The sequence below is a fragment of the Zalophus californianus genome, chromosome 6, assembly GCF_009762305.2.
Source record: "Zalophus californianus isolate mZalCal1 chromosome 6, mZalCal1.pri.v2, whole genome shotgun sequence".
Lineage (NCBI taxonomy): Eukaryota > Metazoa > Chordata > Mammalia > Carnivora > Otariidae > Zalophus > Zalophus californianus.
Window position 1 is genome coordinate 35,560,117 of NC_045600.1, and position 26,832 is coordinate 35,586,948.

The 26,832-nt window shown below is 49.8% G+C and overlaps 1 protein-coding gene across 1 annotated transcript in view; it reads right to left on the bottom strand.

Annotated features, from left to right (window-relative positions):
- Nucleotides 1-6,760, bottom strand: part of PLEKHG3 (pleckstrin homology and RhoGEF domain containing G3) — a 41,011-nt gene extending 34,251 nt beyond the window's left edge. The window contains exon 1 of the mRNA XM_027568873.2: nucleotides 6,498-6,760. The gene's annotated coding sequence lies outside the window, so the exon portion shown is untranslated. The remainder of the gene's footprint in view (nucleotides 1-6,497) is intronic.
- Nucleotides 6,761-26,832: the final 20,072 nt, after the last annotated feature.

The window sequence follows — 26,832 nt, forward strand, 5'->3', positions numbered from 1 at the left end:
TGTGGACTACACTTCCTTATCTGTGGTTCAGGGGAACACAACTTTGCCTTGTTGAGAGGAGCAGTGATACTACCTTAAGTATCAACATTTTTAAAACTTTTCATCAATCTGGTTGGGAATCATTTAAAAATACGGTAAGCGCTTCCTTGCATGCCTTCCTAAACAGTCAAGGGAGCATAATTTAACCTTTTCTGGATGACTCAAGGTCACAATTACAGCAAAGCATCAATTACCAAAATGATAATCCCCCAAGGGCCCAGGTGTGCCGAGCCATTCCTCCTAAATGAGAGACCCCAGCTTCCACCAGCACTGGCTCTTCCTACTATTCTGACCTCTCTCCACTCTTCCTGTGGACTCTCAGCTCCTCAGGGTTCATTTTTCCTCTCTGTGCCCGTCTCCTTACCGTCTCTCCTCTGCTGCTTCCTTTCAGTTGCCAGCTCAGAAGGAGGATAGCACCACCTATATATAAAAGTAAACAGTCTGCGGGAGCCGGGGGGAAAACCTAGGAACTTGCGTCCCGGCGGATCTGAGGCTTGCTGGCCAGACGCAGGTAAGTGAGGCTGCAGAGAGGACAGGTCCTGAAGAGCATAAAAGGTGACCCCCCCCACCACTGCCTTTGATCGGCTATTATGGGACCTAGCATGAGATGAACTATACTCAAGACTACAAGCACACCCTCCTGTCCGCTCTGGGCCCAACCTGCATGGGGGCAGAAGCCTACAGAATGCCTGGTGGGACTGCTCCCAGGGACTCCAGCAGCCTTGCACTTTTCCAGGCTTCAGAAATACAGAGCCTGCCCCTCTGCCACAGCAGCCGACCACAGGTTAACTTTCCTAACTATCCTAGGCGTCTTTAGACAGGAATAGAACATCTGTGAAGAGTGCGAGGATTTCTTGAATTCCTAAGGTTTCACCACACAGTAGGGTTTCATTTACACAAAAAATATTTATTGGAGGGGTGCCCGAGTGGCTCAGTCGGTTCAGCGCCTGCCTTTGGCTCAGGTCATGATCCTGGGGCCGTGGGATTGAGCCCCGCAACCCCCCCAATCCCCCACCCCCAAAACAGGCTCCCTGCTCAGCAGGGAGTCTGCTTCTCCCTCTCCCTCTGCCCCTCCCCCCACTCATGTGTCCGCACACATGCTCTAATAAATAAAATCTTTAAAAAATATTTATTGGAATCCTACTATGCAGCAAGCACTGGAGATGTAGCAATGTGCAGGACAGATAGAGGCTACATGAATACTGGTTCCCTTTTCCTGTTAACAAACACTTGCCAACTATTGCTCAAGAACCTTCAATGTATAAACACAAACACACACGTACACACAGTCTTGCAGCCTGGAGAGTACAGGATATGCGTTTTTAAGAGCTTCCAGTACCTGTAGAACCCATCTCTCCTCTTGAGATCCTGTTACCACAGTAAGAACTAGACCTCGGCCCTCTTGCATCTCTCCCTGCATTCTCAGCCAGACCCCGGCAGTAATCAGCAACTTCGAGGACTCTCAAACTGGGTTTTCCAAAAGGCTGCATGGATGGCCACCACCGTTCCCATTAGAACCTTGTGCAGGTCCTGTGTCCAGGCCCACAATCTGCTCAGCAGGAAACAAGCGTTTAAGAGTCCTTAAAAATCCATTCCCTGAGCTTAAACCAGAGATCCCTCCCCAAAGGCCAGCAAGAGAACTGTAAAAAGCCTGGCTCTCCCTTTGCCTGTGTTCCCAGATGGCCACAGCCCACCCAGGTGGGGCCTAACCCCCACCACTGCCTTCTTCCCCTCCCCCTCCCCAGCTCCCATGGAAGAAAAGCGGGAGCCAATGAGACCACCAAGCCCAGATTACTCTCAGGCTGGGACCTCAGCACAAGCTCCTCACCCACCTGTTGGTTACACTTCATACTGTTCTCTGTGCTATAACGGGACCACAGATGAATCCGGCACAGTTCCTGCCCTCAGACAGCTTCTAATCAAAGTAAGGAGTACAGGGGCGCCTGGGTGGCTCAGTTACGTTATGCATCTGCCTTTGGCTCAGGTCATGGTCCCAGGACCGAGCCCCGCCTTGGGCTCCCTGCTCGGCAGGAAGCCTGCTTCTCCCTCTCCCACTCCCCCTGCTTGTGCTCCCTCTCTCGCTGTGTCTCTCTCTGTCAAATAAATGAATAAAATCTTTTAAATGAATAAATGAATGAATAAAGAAAATAAGCAGCACAGAGCAGAGACCAGTTAACAAGACCAGCCATCATTCCAAACAGCTAACTCCCAGAAGCACTGCCAAGTGTCTCCAGGTGAACCTCCTTCTGATCACAGGGTAGCGGACCCTGCCGTTTTCCTCTTCCTTTAAGGTCACCCAAAAACAAAACGCCTGGGGCTGTTCAGGGCCATCTTTGCAACTTCCTCTGGGGCCAGATTATAACTAGTTTTATGCAGTCTCTAGGCACCAACTGGCAGGCCCAAAAAGTTCCTTCACCACAGGGCCTGCCTGGCTGTCCTGCGTGCGCCACGGGGCCCTCGGGGGGGTGGTCTGGCTGATGACCACTTCCCCAGGCCTCACCCTCCACAGCCCATCCCTGCTTCCTGAGCCAGGGCAGGGCCCCCAGGAAACCGATCACCACAGCTTTGATAGGAGTCTCAGAGCAGGCCCCTCCCTTTGAAGTCTGAGACTCCACAGACTGGCTGGGCAGACGCAGCACAAAGCTGAGCAGTTAAGAGGTCCAGGCAGAACCCGAGATAAGGCTCCATCTGAATCCTCTTGCCACCTATGCTATCTGCCCAGCCCTCCCCTCTCATCTCCCCCACCCCTTTTTCCCTCCATCTCTGAAGGTAACTTTTCTACAGGAGGCTAGGAGAGGGGCGAATAGCCTTCCCTGCTGTGAGGCCGAGCAAAGAGGCCAGGGACCATGGTGTGATTCATCAGGGCTGGTTAGAAGCTGGGGGAATTCCAGAGCAAGGGAAGGTCAGGGCTGCCCCCAGTTCGCCCTGCCCCGGGGCAAGCAGCCCACACCTGGTAGTCCTGCATCCTCACTCAGACCAACCATTGGAAATCTAGGATAGGGTAAAGTCTCCCTAACTGGGAAGTCTGCACTAACTAGGGTTTCTGTTTTTATCTCCCTCCAATTCCCCATCCCTGCCCAACCCTTGAAATGCAAAGCCTTTTATCCAGAGTCCTTAGCAATGGCATGAAATATCTTGGGCTACCTCCCACCGCCCCCCCCCCGCCCACACACAATTTGGTTGGAGAAATAATACAACTATCATTTATTGAACACCTCTGTGGGCTTTGCTGAGCATTTAACACACATTCTCATTGTTCATTCTCACAAGATACTGTACGTGGTAGGTATGATGACTAACTCCATCTTACAGGTGAGAAACAGGCTCAGAGGAGTTCAGCACCAAGGGGCTAGCAAGCTGGAAAGCTGGGATCCGAACCCAGGTGCATCCAATTCCAAACCCTGCCCCTCAATCCCGCATTGGGTTGCTCCAACTGGGAGTCAAGCAAAGGCGGTAAGAGATGAAGGGAAATTCTTCCCTGAGGCATTATCTCCAACATCCCTCGCTCAGGAGGCTTCCCAGGCCACCCCATCTAAAATGCCATCTCACCCCCTCCATGGCAATGCACATCCACCACCTCCTTGCCTATCACATGTTTCTACTTATCACTGACGTTTCTTTCTTTTTTTTTTTTAAACTGATATGCTTTCTAGTTCACTTTCTATCTTGCTGTCTGTCAGCTTCCCCCACTACAAGTCAGTTCCAGGTCAATATTTGTATACTTTGTTCACTGCATCTACAGTCATATACGGTAGGCACTAAATAAATGTTGAATGAATACTTAAAAATAGAACTAAGAAGCATAATTGTAGGAAGAAAAAAAAGGACGATCCATCCATTCAGGGGAAGAAGGAGATGAGAAAAGAAAGAGTGTGGCCAGGAGCAAGTTAGGAGCCCTAAGAGGAGCCCAAGAGGAGGAAATGAGGGTCTGCCAGGTCCCCTGTGGATTCCACTAGAGCCTTCCTGCACAGTAGTGACTTCCAGCTGCCAAGGCTCCAGCCTGAGGGCTTCTGCTGGGGAGGGTGGGCAGGCAGCTTTGGAACAAAGGCCTATGGACAAACAGCTGGCCAGAGAGTCAGACCAGAGCAGAGACCAGGGCCAGAGCGGCAGCCTGGGGTAGTGGGGAGGGAGGCAAATGAGGAGCTGAAGAAGGGCCTCAGTGCAGCTGCAAAGGCAACACGCTCCCAAAGCCCAGAGTCCCCTCAACCCCCAACACAACAGAGAATAACTAGATGGCTCCTCAATTAACCCTCCAAAGTCAGCGCCCCAGCCTGGGCTTGTGGCAACCCCTCCAGGCTTGGAGCCAGAGGCTTCACAAGGTTCTGAGAGGGGGTGGAGGTGAAGGGGCAAGCCACACATCTGGAACACAGTCCCTTTTCCCCTCCAGCCCTGGTCATCCCTCAGGCCATAGCCTTTGGCCTCCTCTGGTGTAAACACAGTGACCCTGGGTTAGCTGTGGATTTGGTAAGCCAAATGTTTACTCTGGAGCTGAGATATCACAGGCCACAGATGTAAACTTCCACCACAGGATCCTCGTATTTACCATCTCCTGTGGCACACGTGGGACATATCCAGTAAACTTTAAAGCTCTCGAGAGCCTCTCCTAGCCACAGTGAGCCCTTTATTTTGTATAAGAGTTTATGGAGCACTTTCCACGTATCTGGCTTCATTTGATCCCTACCACAACCTCTATAAGGAAGAGAAGGCAAGTACCTTGCTTTACTCAGGTGGAAACGGAGTCTGAAAGATATGTGATTCACCCAGGTCATGTTGGAGAAAACACGGATTAGCCAGAGCAGGAAATCTGAGTTCTAGTCCCTGTTTGGCCAACAGGGACCAGGCTCAAATCATCTCACATCTCTGGGATCTGCTTCCTTCCTGTGTAGATAGGCTAATCAGAGGTGCCTTCCAGAACTAGCGATGCTACCAATCTTTAATGGTATGCAGTAGAGCCAGGATTAAAATTCAAGCAAAATCCTGTGCTGGACTCCCAGGCCCGTGCTCTTTCCACTCTTCCTGATAGGCCATATCATAAAACGCCACATCTAATAAAAGTGGAAAAGCCCCCAAAACAACCCTTAAACCACTCCCTCTGCTTCTAGGACTTGGTTTACCCCATGCTGACTCCCTGCCCTATCCCCAGAGCAAGATACCAGGGAGCCAGGGGGTTGCCCAGCCCTTGGGGGAAGAGAATGGGTTCAGCAGAAGCTGCAGGATCATTAACAGCAGGCTTAGAAGGAAGAGATGAGGCACCCGGGGATCACTGGAAGGGGTGAATGACAAAGGTACACCTTCCTTTGGTTCTTACTCTCTAGGTTTTCTGCTGGGGACGGTTGGAATGAAGTCATTCCCAGCTTAAGGCAATCAGGATTCCACTCCCAGTTCATCAAGGGAGGTGCTGGAAAGGCACTCTCCTAAAAGGAAGCAGGCGACGTGCTCAGAAGGGAAGCCCTCCTGGGCTGTCATTACTCTCCCTACTTATTATTTCTTAAGGTCGATGTGATTAGGCTGCATGAAGAGGTAGGGCTGGGGAGACTCTAAGAACCCCTAGTCTAGGGTTCCATATAGGAGAACGCAGTCTGAGTCGCCTCCACAGGGGCTCCAGAGAAGACAGCTTCCTTCATCTACCAACAGTTTAGCAAGTGACCTGGAGGAAGAAACTCTTACCACGGCCACTAACACCGCCCCCCCCAGGCCACACCTCTCCAGCCTCCTACCATTACATTTCCCACTCCGTTCTTTGTTTTCAAAAGCAGCTCCAAAGAGTAAAAGTAGCTACCCTAAAATGTCTTGAAATTTCCAGGTCTCATCCTAGCTTTCCAAACCAAAGGGCTGAGAATGGGGAGAAAAGTAACCAGACGGATTTCAGGAGTGGGCGAGGTCGAGGCCGACAGTGGCAGGCAGTGGTCTCTATGCCTTCGGCTCCCGACATCGCCTTTCTGGCACCCACTCTAACCCTTCCAGGACAAGAGCTGAGATTCCCAAGAATGAGCACCATGTGCACCAACCCGGAACACGCCGCTGGCGCCCCTTGGGCTCCCGGGACCAGAGGCTGAGGTCCCTCCCCAGAAGGGTCCACCCGGCCCGAGTCCCACAGTTCGAGGCAAGGGCCAGCCCTCGGGCGCCCGAGCGCGCAGGCGGAGCGGGCGGGCGCAGCCTCGCGGGCTTCCCGGCTTTCAAACGGAGCTTCCCGGAGCCACCTGGAGCGCTCGCTCCTTTTGTTTCCGGGGTGGAGACTACAGGACAGAAAAGGACTCCGTGCACGAGCCTACCGCGCTCCGGTCCTCTGCCGGGGGGCTCGCCCCGGAAGGCGCCAACACAGCCCCGGGCCCTCCTCAGCCGCCCCGAGTCCTCACCCCGCCGGGGGCTGGGGCGAGGGCCCGGGAGGGTGGGGGCCGCGGAGGGGCTCTGGGCGCTGCCACTGGCCGAGGGAGAGGGGAGAAGTGAGGGCCACTCACCGCGCGGTCGCCGCCCCGCCGGGTCCGGCACGCTCCGCGCGCGAGGCTGGCCAGGTGCGGCCGCGACGCAGGCGCGAGTTTGAAAGTCGCTCTCGGCAGGCGCTGAGGCTGCCGGCCGCTCCCGCCCACTGCCCAGCCCCTCGGCGGCCCGGGACGCGGCCAGCTGCTGACGCGGCCCCCGGGGACCCCAGCCCGCGCGCGCCTTCCCAGCGCCCGGCAGGAAGTCGGGGCCGGGCGAGCGGAGCCGGAGCTGCCGCGGGAGGGAGGAGAGAGGGAGGGGCGGGGCAGGAATTTTTCCAGTGGGTGGAGACTCAGGCCGGCCGCTGGAATCCAGCAATTGGCGGCTCCGCGGGGACCCGGAGAACCTTCGCGTCGCGGCGAGCCGGGGCCCGGGGTGAAGGGGATCGTGCGCCACTAATGATTAACGCCCGCAGGTGGGGCGAGCGCGCTGCCCCGCCGGTGACCGTCCCGCGTGAGCCGCTCCCCCGCCGCCTAGGTGCTCGCAGATACAAAGACGCACGTGGTGGGGGTCACCCCGGTGTCACAGCCAGACACCTCCCGTTGTGCGGATAGGAAAGGGGGCGTTCTAGGAAGACAGTTGGAATCGGCTTTGGGGGTCTCGATCCTACCAGAGCAGGTCATCTTGGCTTTTCTGAGTCAGAAAGGCACTTACATGAATATCTCACCGCAACTCGGCCCCTGTGATCCTTTACAAATGTAAATCCAAGCCTCGAGGAAGCTGAAGAGATGAAGAAACGGGTAACTTGGCGGGAGCCCACCAAAAGACTGCTAGGGAGATAAAGCAAGATGCAGAAACCTGTGTAATAGAGAACCACGTTTTTGTAAAACGAAGACAGAACCTGCCTCTTCTTTTTATGTCTGTATGTAATCCTATGCCCATGGGAAGGTACACACCTGGAAGGGGGTCACGAACACTGAATAAGGACAGGCTGGATTTTGTGCAAGATCGTTAAGTTTTAAAACGCAAAATAATTTCATCAATAAAGATGGAAAAAAGATGCTGTCCCCGCACAAGGCAGGAGAGAAGCCCAGGGTGGGGCCCCAGAAGAGATCCCACTGGTTAGGCATTATCGCCAGTTCCTAGGGAGGAGGAATGGAACACTGATACCGAATCACTGGGTTCTGTGTAGACAAGTGTGTATAGTAAATGGCCAACAGAGTTCTTGTTAAAAAGAAAACACGCTTAAAAAAAAAAAAAACCTGCTCCAGGCAAATGCAAACTCCAGGTGATTTACATGGGGCGGTGGGGGGGGGGGGAAACGGGCGCGGAAGGAAATGGCTTTCAGGTGACTTTGAAACAGGATCCAGGCAGAGGGTGGGGTGGAGACAGCGGGGCTCCTGGCTGCCGACTGCCGGGGAAGAGGTAAGCGCGGGGCCTCATCGGCCCCGGAAGCGGGACCCACATTCCTCGGGGAGGGAGGGTAGGCTCCAGCCTTGCCGAGCCCTACGTTCGCCTCCTGGGAAGGTGAAAGCCGAGATTGCGGAAGGAGTTTGGGGGTAAACCGCCGCGGCTCCACCCGCTATAGCCAGCCAGGCCCCCCACTGAAGAGAAAAGTGAAAAGCCCCAAGGCCCTTCCTGTGTTCCAGCGGGGGGGTGGGGGAGTGTTGTCCTTCCTCATACTTCCGCCTTTCTTTGAGCCCGCTTTCTTCTGATCACCTGAATCCTATCCCGTTCTGTCCATCTCAAATTCCAGGTTCCAAAGAAGGCCCTTGACTTAACTAAGCCATTACTGAGTGCACCCCTCACTCCTCGGGCAGGAAATAGTGTCAATTACAGTAATAATAACTCATTTAGTGGATGCTTACCATTTGTAGGGCCCAGTGCTATGCCATTTACATTATCTCCCTCCCTCCTCACATTTAACCTTGTGAGCTAGTCAGTATCCTTATTCCCATTTTACAGATAAGAGAGGATCAGAAGGTACCTAGCAACTTGACCAAGATTACATAACCAGCAAAAGCAGACCCTGACAAGTTTCCAGAGAAGTCCAACATTTGAGTGCTTACTATGTGCTAACCATTATTCTAAGCCCTTTGTACAGTTATGGTCACGGAAGAGACGGAGGCAAGGTCACGCAGTTAGTGTGTGATAGACCTGGGCAAAGCTGATCTTCATCACCATCTATTCTGCTTTCTTTTTGACACCTGTTATATTCAATTCAGCACTTCGTTATAATGCCTTGCATTGCTTAATTGTTTTAATGTACATAACCTATTTCCTAAAAAGATTGTAATCTTTCCTTATGGCAGAGTCATATAGGAAGCACTCTATAAAGCAATCCTGAATTCAGATGAAATAACCCAAACAGTTTGTGAGAAATCATATCTCACCTCTAAGGATAAAAACCTGTGTCTGGGCCCAGACTTCAGCGATCAGAGCCTGTCTCCTTCCTGCCCCTTCGGGGATCCTTGCTTTAGTGGCTGCACTCTCCCTATTAAATCATTTATTATTATAATAATACCTTGTGCTCCAGTAATGCCTTTAATCCAAGATCTCAAAGTGTTTTAACAAATACAGATTAATGCATCTTCACAGTATCCCCACTAAGATAGGCAGATGGAGGTATTCTCCCCCATTTTATGGGTGAGAAAACCAGGACAGCAGAGAGAATTGAAATGACTCAACTATGGAAATCAGTGGAAGGGTTTCTTCTCCCAGCCCTTCCCCTTCTCCTTCCTAACTCTTGGCTGCCAACATCTGCATCAAAATTTCAAATCCTAGAGACAAAGACCATTGAGTTTTTACAATAAGGGACATTTCCAAACTGTCATTTCAGCTGCTCTATTGTGGTAGACCTCAGGAGAGGGAGGGGATGTAAAGACTGAGAAGGTCCTAAGGCTCTGTGCTTCCAGCCCTGAGAAGGAACCCGGGCTTGCTGGGGTTGGGGAGGAAGTCCTCCTCCAAGGTGACCTAAAAAACCCACCCAAGCTTTGAGGTCTCAAAACTTCCAGAGTTTCGAGTTGCATTTTAGTAATGTTTCTCAAAGTGTGCACCACAAGCAACAAGAGAATAAACTAAACGTCATCAAAATCTAAAATTTTTATGCCTCAAGGGGCATCAAGAAAGTAAAAAAAAAACCCAAGAGAAAATTGTTGCAAATCATAAATCTGATGAGATTTTATCTAGAATATGTAAAGAATCCCTACAAGCAAATAACCCAAATAAAAAAGCAACCCAGTTTAAAAATGGGCAAAAAAATCTAAATAGACATTTCTCCAAAGATATACAGATGGCCAATAAGTACATGAAAAGACGCTCAACAACCTTAGCCACCACAGAAATGCAAATCAAACGACAACAACAATGAGGGGCACCTGGCTAGCTTAGCTGGTGGAACATGTGACTCTTGATCTCTGGGGTCATGATTTCAAGCCCCATGTTGGGTGTGGAGCCTACTTAAAAAAAAAAAGTTTAAAAAAAATTTTTTTTTAAGATTTTACTTATTTATTTGACAGAGAGACACACAGCGAGAGCAGGAACACAAGCAGGGGGAGTGGGAGAGGGAGAAGCAGGCTTCCCAGAGAGCAGGGACCCTGATGCGGGGCTCGATCCCAGGACCCTGGGATCATGACCTGAGCCGAAGGCAGACGCTTAACGACTGAGCCACCCAGGCGCCCAAGTTAAAAAAAGTTTTTAAATGAGGGGTGCCTGGGAGCCTCAGTCGGTTAAGCCTGTTTAAGGTTTTCTCTCTCCTTCTCTCTCTCCCTCTGCCCCTCCTCCTTTTCTCTCCAAAAAAAATATTTTTATTAATGAAATTGCACTGTGTACCCGTTAGGATGGCTAAAATCAAAAACGTATAATAATTAATGAGGTTATGGAGAAATTAGAACTCTCATACATAAAAGATTAAACCGAGTGAACATATGACTCAGCAATTCCATTCCCAGGTATGTATGTACGTGTGTATATATATATATATGTACATACAAGAGAATGGAAAACATCTGTCCACACAAAACCTTGTACACGAATGTTCATAGCATCATTATTCATAATAACCAGAAGGTAGGCACAACCCAAATGTCCATCAGTTAATGATGGATAAACAAAATGTGTATCTCTACAATGGAATATTCAGTCATAAAAAGGAATGAGGTACTGGTTGATGCTACAACATAGATGAACTTTGAAATCATTGTGCTAAGTGAAAGAAGTCAGCCACCAAAGACCACATCTGTATAATTCCAGGTATATGAATTGTCCAGAATAAGCAAATCTATACAGACAGAAAGTCTATTTCTGGCTGTCTTAGAGCTGGGGTGGGCGTGGAGGGAAGTTGGAGGAGATAGGGAGTGACTGCTCATGGGTTCGGGGTTTCTTTTAGGAGTGCTGTAAATGCTAAAAATGAGTAAGGGACAGGAGGGGCCGGGTAGGGAGAGATAGGTAGGGGGCTGTGTGATCAGGCTCACCAAAAATCCCAGAAATGCTGACACGTAAGGAAACCAGAGATAGGGAACAGAACCAGACCACCTCGTTTGCCTTAAACATCAGAGATGAGATATTCGAAGGAGAAGTCATCATGGTGCTATCAGTGGTGACGTCAAGAAGATTTCAGTTCCCTGGTCAGTCTTCTATAAAAGACCGACCATAAAAGACCTCAGTGGCCACCCGCTCTGGACCCCTCTCTAGAGAGTTTTTTCTTTCCCTCCTGTTCTCACCTTCTCTTACTAAACTTTCACTTCACTTCACCTCACCCTTTTGTGTCCACGAGATTCATTCTTCGACTCCGTGAGACAAGGACCCTGCAACCCTGCAACAAAAAGAGTGATTATACAAAACAAACACATACACACACATTGAATTGTATATTTTAAAATGGGTGAACTGTGTGATATGTGCAATCTTTTTTTTAAGATTTTATTTATTTATTTATTTATTTATTTATTTATTTATTTATTTGACAGAGACAGCGAGAGTGGGAACACAAGCAGGGGGAGTGGAAGAGGGAGAAGCAGGCTTCCCGCTGAGCAGGGAGCCTGATGCCGGACTCGATCCCAGGACCCTGGGATCATGACCTGAGCCGAAGGGAGACGCTTAACAACTGAGCCACCCAGGCGCCCCTTGTGCAATATATCTCAATAAAGCTGTTTATTTTTTTTAACTGTTCAGAATTACCAGGCTGTTATCAGAATCCTTTCAGAATCTTTGGTGGGCAGGCCCCAGCTCTGCATTTCCCCAGAACACACTGAATGAAGTTCAGCCTAACACCGTGCCTTACAAGACTATGATTCAGAGTCTTGTGGCTCCGGGCTTCCTGAAATGAATGAAATGGAAGGTCTGTAATTCTGAGAGAGCAAAGGCCTGGGGATTGGGAGGGTGGGGAGAATGGGAATCCCCTTCCTGAAGTTCTTTATCAATTGCTTCTTTCCCCCAGTCTAAACTCCGTAGTGTCAGAAAAAAAATCTGACATCAGAAAGGGGATGAAGGGGGATGCCTGGTTGGCTCAGTCGGTAAAGGTCTGCCTTAGGCTCAGGTCATGATCCCAGGGTCCTGGGATCGAGTCCCGCGTCTGACTCCCTGCTCAGCAGGAAGCCTGCTTCTCCCTCTGCCTGCCACTCCCCCTGCTTGTGCTCTCTCTCTCTCTCTCTGGCAAATAAGTAAATAAAATCTTAAAAAAAAAAAGATGAGAGACAGAGACAGGCAGAGGCACCCCAATAAATGAGATCTTAAAAAAAAAAAGAAGAAAAGAAAGGGGAAGAAGGTATGGGGGAAGGAAGAGGAAGACTTCCCCCCCCTCCTTACTACTTTCAGGCTCCCAGCCACTGCTGTGAGGAGCTCTTGAAGGAAATGAGCTGTTTGTTTGAGTTTGTGTCCGCAATAGAAACATTTGCCAATCACTTGCGGTTTTGAAGACCCTGGGAGCCACGTGTGAACCATTTTCGGAGATCCACTTACGGTCACCTTCGTTATCGGCAGATAAAGGGGCTGTAAGTCCGCATTTCCAACACCTGAGGCCAGAGAATTGGCACTAAGACATCAGCCTTTAATGGTCTAGGGGTTGGTTAATACATTGACTGTCCTTTCTTGGACTTCTGGCCTTTTGGCCAGACGTTTTTCTATTTACAGCACTGCCTGGAGATAGACAAAGTATAAATGTGGAATAGTCAAGTTTTCCCCAGCTTAATGCTAAAGTGAAAGATTTTCTGGGGGGGGTTCAGAAACTATTAGCTGAAATGGTGTTGAGTTGTCTGTGTACTTCTTTATCTATGTTGTTAATATCCCCCATAAGACTTTCTGCTTCCATTGGAGATTTTCAGACCTCGGTATTCATAAGCAGCACCTGGGAAGCTTCTGACTCACAATTGAAACCAACCCCAGGAATCTGCATTTTAACAGTAAATGATTCAGATGCAAGGGAGACCCATAGACCACACTTGGAAAAACAGTGGTCTGAATTCTGCCTTTTGTCTTTTCCCCTCCTGGTGCTTCCTCTTCCTCCCCTGAAACTAAGGACTCAAAATAGAAACCCTGCAAAACCCAGTGCTCCAAAGATGAAAGGGTATGGCTTTTAAGACCTCATGATGTTGGAACAAATCAGGCTCTTATATTTAATCAGATGAAAGGGTTCTACCTTGATTCATGTGAAATGCCTAATCTTCCACACCTTGGTGACAAGTAGGGCGGGGTGCACCTACCAAGTACTATCCTGTAACACTCGGAAAACAAATTAATAAGAGCTTAATTAGGAGGTAATTGCCCAGTTACTTGCAGATGGAAGCAGTTCCTCCCAACTGTAATTTTTGTTGTTGATGTTTTCCTCCTAGACAGGGGCCTATAATAGGTAGATTCTGCCCTGGCTTCCCTGAGAGTATTCTGCTCAAAGAGTACAGAACAGTTGTTCCAAGAAACCAGTGGGGCCCAGTTTGGCCTACTCTTTCTTTCTTTCTTTTTTTACATTTTATTTTATGTTTTAAACATTGATTTATTTATTTGGGGGGAGGGGCAGGGGGAAGGGAGAAAGAGTCTTTTTTTTTTAAGATTTTATTTATTAGAGAACAACAGAGGGAGAGGGAGAAGCAGGCTCCCTGCTGAGCAGGGAGCCCGACGCGGGACTCGATCCCAGGACCCTGGGATCATGACCTGAGCCGAAGGCAGACGCTTAACCGACTGAGCCACCCAGGCGCCCTGGCATACTCTTTCTTTGGTTTCTGTGCCAGACCCTATAGGAAACAGGAGTCGGTAATAACTAGATTAGGGCAACTGGGACCCAGTCCATCTACTTTCCTAAGTCACCAGCATCTCCTCCAGGAGAAATGAGGACCTGACCCAGGGGTAGAAGGAGTAACAGTTCCTCCACCAGGGTAGTGAGCGCATGGAGCCCCACAGTCCTATCCCATGGAAACCTCCCCTCCCCTCACAGGTGGTGCTTTGTGGCAGTCACCCTGGCCCACTCTCTTCACTCTCCTGCTACGTAACTGCATTCTTCTCAGTCTTAAAGAGGATTGCCAGGGTTTCTTCGCATCCTAAAAATCTTGGATTCTCTCATCTTAAGGAATCCCAAACTGATCATTCAGCTACAAGCTCTCTTTTCTCTTCACCTCCAAGCTTGACTAGGGAGACAAGTCTGGCTTCCTAACCCTTGACTCCATAATCTGAATACACTTATCTCAGGCCTGTGGTTGTGCTCAGCCTACGAGGAAGAGTATGGGGATAGCACGGTGCCAGGAGCAGTGCTAAGTGCTCCACGAGTATTCTCACTCCCTCCTCCCGACAGTCCTTGGAGGCAAGTAATAGTTCTCTCCCATTTTCCAGGTGAGAACATCAAGGCTCAGAGAGGTCAAGTCACATGTTCCAGGTTGTGTAGCTCTTAACGGCAGACCCAAGACATGTTCCCAGGCCCCTCTGCAGCCTGAACGCATACTCTTAACTGGCAGCCTGCCAGCAAAATACCCCACCGCATTCCCTAGGAGCCACTAGACTCCAGCAGATGGGAGCAACTTAAGTAAATTAAACCCAAGAAAAGAAACGTCCCCTCCCTGTTCTGCCCAAACTGCTGCGAATTGCCTCACGACTGACTGGAAAGCCTACTCGGTTCACGAGGGAGTTACAGACTTGTTCAAGGGGCTGGTAAATCAAGTGATGGAGAGAGAAGGAGGAATGTGGTTCAGGGTCATAAAGAGGATGAGAAGGGGAAAAATGCAAAAATCTCTAAGGAGTTGTGACATCTCGGGCAAGCCAGCCATAAAAGGTAAGGCAGGACGTCTGCCTGGCAAGCAGAGTCTCTGGGGCCCTAATCATGGCTCTGCCACCTGTTCCCTCGGAGTCGTCAGGCCGCTGGAACTCCGAGAACATCCCGTCCTGCCTGCCCCTGGACAAACAGGAGCAAAGCTGAAGTTTACCAAGTGCTGCTGAAGGGAGTGGGCAGTCGGCTTCCTGCTGGGCCGAGAGACTCCTGCAGAACTGTCTCCAGAACCTGCACCAGCCCCAGCTGCCCTGCCTGCCAGCCGCCCTCACAGTGGAACTTGCTGTTCCTATGACAACACTCCTCTGCCCTCTCTCTCCCCCAGCTCACCCCCGCCCCCCTGCTCCCCCACACGGCCTCAAGGAAGGGTGACTTCTCAGGCATCCAGACCAGACATGGAGGGCTTGGCAGTCCCTCTGCAAGCAGGGTGGTTAAGAGCACAAGCTTTGGAGTCAACAGACGTGAACACTTGCTGTTTAATCAAGCCATTAACCTCACAGGGCCTCAGTTTCCTCATCTGAAGAGGGGGTGAGTAGTGATACCTATCTCACAGGGTGTTTTCCAGGAATTAGTGAGAAAATACTTGTAAGGAACACATAGTTCCTAGTCCACGGAAGGAGGTGGCTTATAATGCTATTTGTACTTCTGCTTCTTAGTGTTAGATTCCCAAGCACCTCCTCAACATCCTAGTTTCTCTAATGCCAAATCAAGTCAAAGAATCTTACAACTGGAATAGACTAGAAGTCACCTAAGATAACTATTGTTTCCTTAGGTTGTTTTCATACATCTCTCTCTAAGGATGAAATAATATCAGTAAAGTATTTAGCACATGACTGGGAAATAGTAAATGCTTAGTAAAGGTTAGGGTTTGTGTAGTTAGTGTTATATGTCAACTTGACTGGATCATATGATGCCCAGACATCTGATTAAATGTTATTTCTGGGTGTGTCTCTGAGAGTGTTTCCAGAAGAGACTAGCATTTGAATGGGTCAGCTGAGTAAAGTGGATTGCCCTCCCCAGGGTGGGTGAGCATCATCCTTCAAATGATTATAATGGCTTTAATATTGGCAAATCCTGGGCTTCAAATGTTGGGGTAGGATGTTTGGGAAATAGCCAAATCCCATTCAAACCCAAGTCAGGTGGAAAATGTAATCTCTAGCTGCATTAAAATGGATCCAGAATGAGAAGTGACAGTGGAGTGAGGACCCTAGTTTCTCCCATGTGGCCCCTGAGCCAGTTCTAAAGGCAATTCCAGAGAGGAGTTGATGCCCACTGTGCCTTTCCCCACCTGCACCCACCCTCCGGTTCTGCTCTCCTCTCCCAGGACAGAGAAGTTGAGAGAAGTCTGAGGCCCAGAGTCATTTCTAGTGACCTAGGGACCCTTCCCTGGGAGGTTCAGCCATCAAGCAAAGATCTACATTCTCACTTCCTCTCCATTTCCTTCCCGGGCTCCTTCTCTCCCTCCATCCTCACTCCCTGACACGAGAAAGAACTTTTTGGTAGACCACACATCTTACTAGGGGAATGCAACCCACCCCCCACCCTCCTGGGCATTTAAGTGGAGTACTTATTTCCCACTGAGGACAAGCTGTTCTGACTCCTATAGCTCTCACACTTGTTTCCACAAGTTTCTCAACCACAGACATTCATCGTGGTTCTATTATGTGCCAGCCATTATGCTGGCTCTTGTCAAGGACATAAAAGCATCAGACTCCATCTCTGACCTCAGCCAAGTGGGAGAGGGTGACAAACTCTAAACATATAACAAACTATAAACATATATAAACATATAAAAATATTTAAAGTGCCATTCTAGACAATGAAAGCAGACATGGTATAAGACAGTTTACAATTTTTTAATAATTCTAATTGGTACTAAAAGCCAGAAGGCAGAGAGCTTACTGTAGGCTAGAGGCTAGAGTGTTCAGGAAAGACTTCTTGGAGGAGGCGGCCTCTGACCAGAGTCTTGAGAGACAGAGCAGATTTGGGGGAACTGAAGAGGAGAGGAAATATGAGGAACAGAAGACAGTGCTGGGAAGGCAAACCTCTGGTCAAGATTGGTCTGTGTGTGGTGCTGGTATACATGTGAGCTATCTCTGGTTCACTGGTATTCCAGTCTAGTCATTCTTTTCAGGGGTCTTGGCAAAGACCTGAACTTGATTATCAAGTAGGGGCTTCCTCCTTCCAAATATTCAGATCTAATGACTCTGTATTAGTTAGAATTCTTTGGGTTGCAAGTGACAGAGACTCAACACAAAACTAACTTAAGCAGAAAGGGCTTTGTCCTTTAGAACTGGAAAATCCAGCTATGGAGGTACATTAGTTTGCAAGAGTGTTAAGGCACAGCTGCCTCTAGGCGATCTAATACTATCTCAGGGCTCTGTTTTCTCTCCCTTTTTCTACTCCACTCAGAACCACCTTATAGGCTGGCTCTCACAATGAGGCAGGGGAAAATGGCTGTCAGTCACCTGAGATTCATATTCTCTGAACTTATCAACACCAATGGAAAGAGTAGAAGTTTCCCTCCTACTCCCTCTCCATAGTCCCTTGTTGGCATCCCTGACAAAGGAGGCAAAATAGGTTCACTGCTAGGGTCCCAAAGTTAGCTGTCATGTGGGGAGATACCTGTGCTGTGGGGTAGACCCAAAAGACTAAAAGGACAATATGGGGCTGACCTGGGGAAGAAGGCAAGGCTGTGTTGCATTATTCTGAAAAACCCCATTCCCTGTTATGGACTCCCAGAGACACATGTGACCCCTTCCTCCCAACCCTAATAGCCAGACTCTTTCCATAGGGAAACAAATGGTTAATTGCCAGGAGGGCTTGTGCAGGGACAACAGCTACCTATCACAGGACACTGCGGCAGGGTTAGTAACTGGATAAACATCCAAAGGGATATAGATGTCTTTAGGAGCAGGATCTAGCTTAGAAGACCAGGTTAGGCTGGTATACCTTTACACCGTGGAAAATTCATGAAAGGGATTAGGTGGTGAGCAGAACAGAATCCTCGCTGCAGGCCAGCACTCCCTTAAAGGGTTTGGGTGGTGATTTCAGGACTGTAGGTGTCATATTAGGAAGAGCAAGGACCCAGTAGGTGTCCTACTCAGGAAGAGCAAGATTTCAGAGCCTCAGGCTGCCCTGGACTCAATATTAAGTGGAGACTGAAGGCATTTCCAGCCTGCTCATTCTCTGCTCTTGAATTCTCAGTAGGCAGCCTGCTCTGGGGGCCCCAGTGTCAGGGGCCAGCAGCTATCAACACTCCAGATCAGAATCATAGAGGGAAAAAGAGAGAGGAGGCTTAGGGCAGTGCTGGCCAAAAGACCTTTCTGTGTTGATGCAAATGTTCTATATCTGCAGTGTCCCTTATGGGAGCCACATATGGCTACCGAGCGCTTACAGTGTGGCTAGTGCAACTGAGAGACTGAATTTTTAATTTTATTTTATTGAAATGAATTTAAATTTCAGTAGCCACATGTGGCTAGTGGCTATGTATTAGATACTAAGTCTTAGAGAACATCCTTCCTCCATGCACCTCTGGGGCTTGGAAGGGAAAAAGGCAGGATAAATTGGAATGGAACATCCCAATCAATGATCTACGTCAGGCAAGGCAGGTGGTGCAGAATTGGGAAATGAAGAAGACCCCTGGTGTCAACCTCCTTCCTAGACACAGACATCAGTTGCCTGAACTCTGGCAACTGTCCCCCAGCCTCTCCCTCTGAGAGCCACTGCCTCTGAAAAGAACCTCACAAAAGGTCATCTGAGGCTACCAGGTGGCTCCAAAGCCACAGTCCAGTGAGGAAGGAAATAACTTCCACACCTCGCAATAGCCCCATAGGGAACACCCTCCCCCCATTGATATGGGAGACCCCGTATCCCACTATGGAAAGTATCTCACGCTATGCCTAAGGACCCCATAAATGGCCAGATCCCTAAGGGATCTCAGTTCCACATGTGTTGACTGAATGCCTCCTAGATCATCAGAGGAAAAGCTGAACTTAAATAATTTCCTGTCCAAGAACAATCTGTCACCTAGCACAGTGGGAAACCATCCAAGGAGCCTGCGGGGTGACACAGCCCCACCCACAGCCTCCAGCCTAGAAAGGAATCTGCGCTATCAGGATAGTCAGGGACTAGGTAAAGCGGTCCTGACCAACCCCGGAGAGACCTAAACCAGCCCCGCACAGGAGAACCGAGGCACGGGCCCAAGACCAAAAGAGGACAGTGAGCTTGTGGGAAAGGCAGCCGGTTAATCAGGTGGAGACTTGTCTTCCCACTGAACTCAGATTGCAGGGGCACACAGCTCCTGGAAGCCAGGCCAGGGCCCTGGGTGGATTCAGCAGGGCCGCAAGAGCCCCAGCAGAGGCGGGCGGATGGCAGAGCGGACAATGTGCCGGGCCTCTGCCAAGTTGGTGCCTTTCTGTGCATTTTCCATGCTATTCCATGGCTTTACCTCACTACTTCCTCCAACTTGTAGACCATCCCAAGAGCTCAGGCCTCGACCAACTTCCCCGCTGTCAGGAGAGGGAAGGCAGGAAGCCCCTAGGCTTGCTCTGGCCCAGGAGGGACTTAAACAAATTCGGGGCTTCCACATCTATTTGGGGTGTCCTTTTCATTTATTTATTGATTTTTTTAATTTTTTTTAAAGATTTTATTTATTTATTTGACAGAGAGAGACATAGCAAGAGCAGGAACACAAGCAGGGGGAGTAGGAGAGGGAGAAGCAGGCTTCCCGCGGAGCAGGGAGCCCGATGTGGGACTCGATCCCAGGACCCTGGGACCATGACCTGAGCCGAAGGCAGACGCTTAACGACTGAGCCACCCAGGCGCCCTATTTATTTATTTTTTAAATATTTTATTTATTTATCTGACAGAGACATAGAGAGAGAGCACAGATAGGCAGAGCCAGGCAGAGAGAGAGGGAGAAGCAGGCTCCCCGCTGAGCAAGGAGCCCAATGCGGGGCTTGATCCCAGGACCACGGCCTGAGCCGAAGGCAGCCGCTTAACCGACTAAGCCACCCAGGCGCCCCTGGGGTGTCCTTTTTAAAAAATAAATTAAGCTTGTGTGCACATTCATTGAAACATTATTTGCAATACCCAAGAGGTGGAAGTAACTCAAATGTTCATCCATAGAAAAATGGATAAAGAAAATGTGGTCTACATACACAATGGAATATTATTCGACCATAAAAAAAGAAGGAAATCATGTTACACGCTACAACATGGATGGACCTTGGGGACATTATGCTAAGTGAAATGAGACAAATATTGCATGATTCCACTTATATGAGGTATCTAAAGTAGTAAATTCATAAAAACAGAAAGTAGCATGGTGGTTGCCAGGGGCTGTGGGGCAGGAGAACTGGAGAGTTGTTGTTCGATGGGCATAGCGTTAGTTCTAGAGAGTTGTTGCACGACAACGTGAATATGGTGAACACTGCTGGACTGTACACAACACCGTGGTTGAGATGGTAAATTTCAGTCATGTGTTTTTCACACAATTACAAATTTTGAAATAAATAATTAAAAAACGAATTAAGCTTTTCATGTATTGTCTTACCACACATTATCGTTGTCCTACATGCCCGTTAGGGAAAATACGGAAAATTGAGAAGGCTTTTCTTGTTAAGTTTTGTGAAAGTAAAGCCTGCCCATAATCGAAACGTGACCTAATAGGGATTGTAGAGAAAAGCAACATATCCCTGCCCCACTCCGGCCCTCCTTTCCTGAGACAGTCAGTTTTAGACTTTTCTGCTTTTAGATGGTCATCAACCTAACACTAAGCAGTTAGCTGCAAAACTTTTTTTTTTTTTAAATGTTTTATTCATTTATTTTTGAGAGTCAGAGAGAGAGAGAGAAAGAGGCAGGCTCCCCGCCTAGCGGGGAGCCCGATGCGGGACTCGATCCTAGGACCCTGGGATCGTGACCTGAGCCAAAGGCAGACGCTTAACCATCTGAGCCACCCAGCTGCCCCTTTCCTGCAAAACTTTTATCTATCAACTTCAGCTGTGACTCCTGCCTGAGAAACAAGAGGATTTAGCTCCTAACCCAACCCCCACCTCCTTCCCCAATCCTCCTGGGTTTAGTCATTACAATTGTCGGTTCTTCTATTGGTTATCTTTGTAACTGTAAACAATGCGCTTAAAGCTCATTGGGTTTCTGATTGGGTCCATCCATGTTCAACACTCCCCTTGCTCAATTAAAGGAGCTCCTTATCTCTCTTCCCACGGAGATGTCCCCTCCACCCCCGACTTCTACCAGCTGTATTTCTACATTTATATCGTTATAGTTGATGGCATCTCATAGCATCTTTCTCTTTCCCAGTAGACTGATACTAGAAGTTGAACAGTAACCCTCTGTGCTTACAGAATTGTGACTTTGTGGGTGTGGTTCTCTCCGTGTGGCCAGGCTATGCTTCCCACTGCATGGGTCCAGTGTCACGATGGAGAGAACCTTTTAAAAGGCGTGGAGAAGAGCTGGTTAGGAAGGTGTTGGGTGCAGATGAGGGCTCTGAAGATGAGGGACTCCCACACCTAAGCAAATGTTTCATTTTTACAGATTCCTCCCAGTTAAAACAACAATGAAATCAGGGCAGAGATTATGGAGTATACCATCCTAAAGGAAGTAAACTGCTGCCAATATGGGAAGGTCCCCTGTGATCCACCCAAATAAAATCTTCTCACCAGTCAGGCTGCATGGCCTGTATAATTAGCAATTCCCTCCTTTGCAAGAAGCAAAGTCCTCACCTGGTGTCATCTACTATGCAAATATTTCTGGGAGGGCTACCACATTAATGGCTGACCCCTCGGTGCAATCCAGTTTATCAGATAGCCACTTTTCCTGTGTGTCAGGAAGGCGAGCCTGCTTTGGCCCCGATAAGGACAGCCCCAAGCAGCTGCTGCAGCCTGAGCCAGCCCTCCCTGGAAACTGGAGTGGGTGACAGCTGAGCTCTCTTCACTTTATAGCCCCCACTCTCACCAGTGACCCAGGCCATTCTGCCAGGCCTGGGAGGCCGACGTCAGGCAGCCGTGGAGAAGCCTGAGGCACCTCCCAACCCAGGCCAAGGCCTCCACCTGCCCAGAGCCAGGGAGGGAAAGGAGGGGACAGATAGAAAGATAACCAGGGAAGAAGGTGGAGGCGCTGGGGTGGTTCCAGGGAAAACCTGAAGGGGCTTCCGGAAAGAAGTCAAGGGGTGCCCTGCCTGTCTCAGAATTCTGGGGCTGGCCCAAACTGAGGAATGCTCTTTCCACTCCCTACTTTTCCTTCACAGCTGGGGTGAGAATTATTTGCTTTGTATCTGTCTCCACCACACACTGCAGGCTCCCTGAGGGCAGGGCCTGCCCTGTCTTGTCTGCACACGTCTCATCATCCCCAGCACAGTGCATAGCAGGTGGTGTGTCCAGTGGGTACATGCTGGCTGAAGCTACAGGCGAATGCACCAGCACTATGCTCTTTGGTTTGCAAATGCCCTGCTCCTCAGCAGATAATAGCACTTCTTTTTCACCGTCCTTCCACCTCCAGGCAGTGTTAGCTCACTACCTGTGGATTGAATCCAATAGAAGTGCAGAAAATGGAAAGGAAAGGATTGCCTCTTTAGCCAAAGCAAGGGTCTTTTGGGTTGCTCTAGGGCACGCATGGAGGGCTGCTCATCAGACTTCTTGTAGCCCAGAAGTTGCCTATGTAACAGGCGGAATGACCCACGTGCGAGGAAAAGCGGCTTTTTGGTGTCCGTTTGAGGGTATTTACAGTATTAATGGATAGCCTCAGACCTGTGGGAAATGATGTCTATACAAGATTTTTTTGCTGCAACTTTGTTTGAAATAGCAGGACTGGAAACCTCCTAAATGTCTCATCCATTGAGAAGTGGTTAAATACACGATGGTACCTCCATATGGTGGAATTCAGGGCAGCCGTAAAACAGAGAAGAAGCCCTTTATGTACTGACACTAAACATTCTCCAGGATAGATTGGATGGTTGTTTTTTTTTTTAAGATTAATTTATGTGTTTATTTGAGAGAGAGAGAGAAACAGAGTGAGTGAGTGGGGGAAGGGACAGAGGGAGAAACTATCCAAGCAGATTCCTTGTTGAGCACAGAGCCAGACATGGGGCTCGATCCCACAACCCTGAGATCATGACCTGAGCTGAAATCAAGAGTCAGACGGTCAAATGACCGAGACACCCAGGTCCCCCTCCAAGATATATTGTTGAGTAAGAAGAGTAAGGCACAGAACAGTGTGTAGAGTACATACCATTTGTGGAAAAAAGGAAGAACAGTAATATATGCATACATAGTTACTCATTACATTAAAATCTTTCTGGAAAGAAACATAAGAATCTGGTAACACTGGTTGGGGGAAAAGAGGCCAGGTGGTTTGGGGACAGGGTAGAAGGGAAACATCCCTGTATACCCTTTTCTGCCTTTTGAATTTTAAATCATGTAACTGCTACTTATTTTTAAATGTAAATGCAATTAAATTTTTGAATAAATAATAATGAATGCCTCTTGTCTGCCAGACTGTATCTTTCAAATGCATTTTCTAGTTTTAGCACAACTCTGTGAAATGCATAACCTAATCCTCATTTTCCAAATAAGAAAATTGAGGCTTGGAGAAATAAAGCAAATACCTCGGTTCCTGCAGACATAGAACAGTGGAGCTGGAGTTTAACCAGAAAGTCGGGCAGGCTTCTCGTCCCCTGTGCTTCCATCTCAGGGCCCAACCGCTTCCTGTCTGTTCTCATTCTCCTAGCAATGGGTGCTTGACCCCAGGGGGCCCATTTATATGCCCCCTACAGAGCCAACTCCAGGAAGGCCCTGCTTAGCCATGGCAGAGTCCTAAGCAGGGAGGTTCTGGGAGCTTGTATGAGGCTGTGTGTGTGTGTAAGAGAGTATTGTGGGTGTGAGTGTGTGGGCGTGTGTGAATGTGTGCGCATGTGTGAGCGTGCAAGCCATGTGAGTGTGTGAGCATGTGACTTGTAAAGTGTGTGGGGGGGTGTGAACATGTGTCTGAGTGATTGTACTGAGGCCCAGGAGGCCTGCCACGGGGGAAACCAGTCACTGACGTGGGTGGGAAGCCGCGAGGACAGAAAGTTGAATGGAGGCCTCTGTGGGGAGTGGGAAGAGGCAGGGGGCATGTGCTGGACAGGCCTGCGTGGAGCTGAGGGGAGAGGCTGCGAGAGAAGGCCCCACGGCAGCCTGCCAGGGGGCTGCAAGAACACCTCCACGCCTGGGAGCTGAAAGGCCTCCACTGCACCCCTCAAGCCAGGGACCCAGGAAGCAACATCCCTATACCCTCATTCTGTTTCCCTGGCCCCACTAACAGGATGAGACCCAGCAGGAGTAGTCAGTAAGCGGGCCCGGATCGCTTGGGTGTAGCTGGAGGTACAGATGGAGGAGTCCACTTCCCCTCAGGCAGGCTGCCTCCCTCCGCCCTCCACGCCCCATAAATTGTCACTCCTGCACCAAATGCTGGAGCTGCAGAGTCAGCCCAACCTCTTGCCTCCACCCTAATCAGACTGCAGGCAGGGCCTGAGGCCGAGGGAGGGGAGGTGAAGGGGGATGAGTCTGGGAAGGGCAGAGGGATTGGAGGGGAAAGGGGGATGTTTTAAGAACAGATTTGGTGTGACTGTGTGCAAACTGCAGGGCTCAGAGGGCTGAGTGCTCTGCCGGCTCCTTCCTCTGTATCCCACAGAGCACCTGGCACCTCCATGCCTCACCCCGGCCGCGTGTGCCACCGGCACCACTGGCTCCAGAAGGTAATGTGTCAGTCCGGCCTCTGTCCTCTCCAGCCTGACCTTTGCGCGCACGTGTGTGTGTGTGTGTGTGTGTGTGTGTGTGCGCGCGCGCGCGTGCATAGGCGTACACTGCGTGAGCAAGGAAAAGGGGGTCCTGACAAGAGATGTTCTTGCCCTTGGAGCTGACGGAAACATCACCTCCTTTTAATGGTCTTAAAAAAGCCTGGGTCACCAGGGAACGGAGCAGAGAAGGGCACTGCTATGGGTTGAATTAGGATTCCCCAAAAGATGTTGAAATCCTAACTCCCAGTACCTGTGAAGGGGACTTTATTTGGAAATGAGGTCTTGCAGATGATCAAATTAAAATAAGGTCATGAGGATGTGCTCTCATCCAGCATAACCGATATGCTAACAATCAGGGGAGACTGGGATACAGAGACAGACATGCACACAGGGAGGACACCACGTGAGGATTTGGCAGACGCCGGACGATGCGTCTACAAGCCAAGGAGCACGAAAGATTGGCGGCAAACTACCAGAAGCTAGGCAAGAGGCATGGAACAGATTCTCCCTCACAGCCCTCAAAAGGAACCAACCTTATCAGCATCTTGATCTCAGACTTCTAGCCTCCAGAACGGGAGAGACAATCCACGTCTGTTGTTCCAGGCCACCCAGTTTTGGGTACTTTGTTACGGCAGCCCAGGGAAGCTAAGACTGGCACAGTCACACCACGGCCAAACACTGAGTGTTTGTACCTAAGGGAGTGTACCTAAACTCAGTCGGCACGGAGTCTGACTCCCAGCTGTGCCATTTCCTCATTTTGCCGTTTTGGTCAAGACACTCCGGTCCTCTGAGCCTTCATTTCTGACACTTAACGTGGGCCTGGAGAGAGCACGGCCCACCCGGAGCTGTCGTGAGGATTTGGGTTTGGCTCGGTGCCTGGCACCAGCTAGGGCTGTTATTAAGAATACACTTGTTTTTCAGTATCTCTGTCAAAATTCCTGATGACAAAATTATCTCCCAAACAGAAGAAAAATTCACATTTGGGGAGAGCCTGTTGTACCAGGCACAGTGCCGCATGCTTTCCAGAATAATCTAAATTTGAGCACTCAAAGACCTGGAAGTGTGAGATGTGCGTCCAGGGAAGGGCCTCTCGGAGGGGCTGGCGCCATGAGGGGCCGAGTCTGACGTGGCAGGCAAGGCAGGAGCCTCAAGAGGGAGAAGGGACTCTCAGGCCCCGAGGGCACCACCCCCCCCCCGCCCCGCCTCTGGCCAACCAACTGGAGTGGGGAGGTGTGGGGTGGGGGATGTGCAGACCACAGACATCACCCCAGCAGAGCCCGAGTCACCCGACCGCAATAATGCGCCTTTCTGCCCCGGTGGAGACAGAGGGCATTGTGTGCGGGCGCTGCAGCCTGAGATGCGCCCCTCAGAAAGGCAGGATTGTCTCCGGCAACCTCTGTGGCCTGGGGCTGCCGTCCTGAACGTCACAACAAACCCAGAGCCGGCAAAGGGACAGCCACTGTCCCAGGACAGGGCGCCTTCGAGACTCCAAGCTTCACAACCCCACAGAGCCAGGGTAGGGAAGGGCAGAGGGAACTTTGGGACAAACTGGATCATTCAGAGCTGAGGGACCATTTCGAAGGCCCCAGGTTGGAGCCTCACAAAACCTACATTCAGAATCTCTGTTGGGAAAATTGATGGTTAAGAGCAGGGGGTGGTGGGGTCAGAGAGTCTGGGTTCAAATCCCAACTGGCACATTTCCTGGCTAAGTGACATAGGGCAAAACTAAATTACAGATGAGGCAATGGTTTCCCTCACCCAGTCGACAGGGGGGTTGTGAGGATTAAATAAATGGATGTCTGTTACCTCGGTAGGCACTCAAGAATTATTAGCTATCACGATGCCTATTAATCTATATTGTTCCAAGTGAAATCAGAAGTGCAAAATGCTTAGCACGAAGCCTGGTACCTAAAAGTTGTTTAATAAATGTTGTTGTCCCGTGCTCTGCTCCCCTGACTTCTGTCTGAGAAGCCCCAGGTTTCTGCAGCGAACGGGTGGCCTCACAAGAGGCCTCCTTTCTCCAGAAGGGAAAGGTGCTCAGCGAACCTGCCTAGAATTGCTCAAGGCAAATTATCCTGTTTGGGGCTGGGCCACAGCCAGCCTGCAGGGAGCTTCCGTTTTGCAGGTGGGAGCTGGTAGCCAAGTGCACACAAGGAGACTCTCCTTGCCTCCCTCCCAGTGAATCCACATCCTGTGTTCTGCCCGAGCCTCAACCCGGCCCAGTTCTTGGGAGATTATCTTTCTCTACTTCACATCCAGGCGTCGGGAAGAGCCAACACCCTCACCCCAGTCAGCACCCAGATGAGCTTCCAAAGGTTCAGGCCAGCCAGGCACGGCC